Source organism: Schistocerca nitens, chromosome 8, assembly GCF_023898315.1.
Source record: "Schistocerca nitens isolate TAMUIC-IGC-003100 chromosome 8, iqSchNite1.1, whole genome shotgun sequence".
Lineage (NCBI taxonomy): Eukaryota > Metazoa > Arthropoda > Insecta > Orthoptera > Acrididae > Schistocerca > Schistocerca nitens.
The window spans coordinates 32,304,880-32,307,630 of record NC_064621.1 but is presented as its reverse complement, the minus strand read 5'-3'; the positions used below and the strand labels follow the sequence as shown (position 1 = coordinate 32,307,630).

Genomic DNA, 2,751 nt, shown 5'->3' with positions numbered 1-2,751 from the left:
GTATACTACAATAGTTTAAATACGTGTTCCGAGAATTTATTTATGAAGAATTATATTAAGGAAGAAGTATTACTGATTTATTTGACAAGATTATTAATTTTTGACAACGTTCATCACGAGTTTGAGTCTTAAAAGTTTATTCAATGTGGTTTTAATATTTATTAAGGCAGATAACTTGCATTAATATAATTTCTGAGAAGAAACAAACGACATCTAAATTGAAAAAAGTTTGCGCAAATCAATTGGACTGAGTGACACAATTCTGTGCATACGACTCAAATGATGATGTTTTAATTACAGTTTCGTTCAAAAACCATTCAGAGACAACTTTAAAAAGAATTTAAATAATTTTGAAGTGTTTTGTAACTGACGTAGGTGACGAAGTCTGCACATGGTCATATGTCAAAAGAAAATCATTTATACAAAACTTACGTCGTTACACTACACCATCTAGAACAGCGTACAACTGTTACTTTGTGCCACTCTCATATCTGCGATATACTCAGACCTTTGTTAACGATCTCCTGTGAGACACTGTGTCGTACACTTCCTAGAAATCTGATAATATGGAATCTGCCTGTTGCCCTTCATCCATGTCACTGGTGCATTACTGCAGCTATCTCAATCAGTGCGCAGGGAGGGGAGATCAATTATTTTAGGAAGCCTTAAGATGGTATTTTGTGCTTCAAGAAGCAACAGACCTGAAGAACTGTAAAACTTTGTACTGAATCATACAGAGTATAGGTACTGTTTATGTTCCTGTGTGTGACTATCTTATATTTCAAATAATAATGACATACTAAGGAAGACAGTGATTTTTAAGGATTTGGAGCAGCATATTCACAGTTCAAACCAACACAGAGAGAAGGAAGAAGAAAATGGAAGGAATTTTCTTTCAAGCAGAATAAGGTTTATTAATACCTAGAGAAAAGATTTTATTGATTACCACAGCAATAAAATGCCATATTAATAAAAGGTATGTTTGTTTTCAGTTAACAATTAGTGTGTTCACAGAACTGATGCCTCTCACTTATCTAAGAGGTAAAAATGAGAAGTACACAATTACAATAATTCGTCAGAATTTAATGGAAAAATATGTTGTAGCCTAGTGAACAAAATACACACCTATAGTATACCAGACCCACTATGTGACTGGACTGAAGACTTAGCAGAGAGTACATATCCTTAACACCTACAAGGTCTAGCAGCTTTAAGTCGCAGGGCAAACCGCTGTGAGAACAGTTTGCAGTGGGTGTGCTAGTCAAAACTGATGCAAAAAATGACATTTCAAAAAGTTTTATTTCTCTACTGAGTCAACTTTTCATGTATCTGTAAATTGAACCATTATCACATTTGTATATATGAACCAGTGTTTTCATGTTGCACATGAAATGGAAAGAGACAGTCTCACTGTCAATGTGTACTGCAGACTTATGGACTACGGCATTAACAGCCCAGTCTTTTTTAGTGAAACTCCCATCAATAGTAATTTGCCTAGATGTGTTGGAGAGTTTGCTGTGCTACCAGCTGGAACATCTGCAACCTGCCATCATACCTGCACAGTATGGGGCACCAGCCAGCTGACAACTAAACGTCTGGTTTCAAAAGTTTCTAGTTAGATGGACTGGACAAGAAGGTACTATTCAGTAGTCACATCAATAAACTGAACTCACATCACTAGATTTCTTGTCATCGGGTTGATAATGGATTAGGTGTTCTAGACCGAGGTTACAGACATACAGGACTTTAAGAAATAAATTTGCAGTGCATTTGCCAGATCATGGAGGATTTTCTGAAAATTTAATTATAAATTTTTTTTTTATTTTATATGTCTAGTTCTGCAGGACAAAGTTGGGGAGCAAATTTCCTCCACCATCGTGGAATGAGTCAGCACATGAAATTAACATAAGAAAAGTTAATAACAGATAAAATAAAATTTATACAAATCCTAAGCAAATAACAAGCTGTTGAGTATATACTAGCATAATCAACAATACAAGACAGGAATTAGCTGAATTTTTTCCAGGAACCCTCCGACTGAATAGAAGGAGTAAGTCATGAGGTAATTCTTCAATTTGGACTTAATAGCGTGACAATTATTATTGCAGTTTTTTAAGGTACCTTATTGAAAATGGATGCTACAAAATATCGCACGCCTTTTTGCACCCGAGTCAAGGAGATGCAAACCAAATTCAGATTGTTCAAATCCACGTGCAACCATCATGATTAAGGTTTCCTATGATTTCTCTAAATTGCTCCAGGCAAATGCAAGCTTGATTCCTTTGAAAGGGCATGGCCGATCTCCTTCCCCATCCTTGACACAATCTGAGCTTGTGCTACGTCTCTAATGACCTCAACGTCAATAGATGTTAATCCTAATCTTCCTTCCTTCTTCCAAATTCAGACGGTTTTCTGCTTAGTACTAAATGAGTGGAAGCTGCTAATTCTTGGGAATAAGCTCATACTGTTAACCAAAAATGACACCTAAAAAAATGATGGCAAAAAATTTTTTGGAAATGCATTTGTCTAGGTAATATATTTAAGTGACTAACATTGCAAGATCACTGGTTAATGTAAGCATGAGACAAAGCCATTGCAATGGTGAAATGCTGGTATATTAATAACTGGTGTAATGGCCAAAATGTTAAATGCAAGCATGATAATGTGCATGCACTGTGCTGTGCAGGTGCCAGATGTCAGTTCGTGGGATGGGGTTCCATGCCTGTTGCACTTGGTCAGTCAATACAGGGG

General features: G+C 36.1%; 1 protein-coding gene across 2 annotated transcripts in view; it reads right to left on the bottom strand.

Moving 5' to 3' along the window:
• Window positions 1-2,751, bottom strand: part of LOC126198912 (DNA repair protein complementing XP-C cells homolog) — a 142,337-nt gene that overhangs the window by 4,464 nt on the left and 135,122 nt on the right. The window lies entirely within an intron of this gene.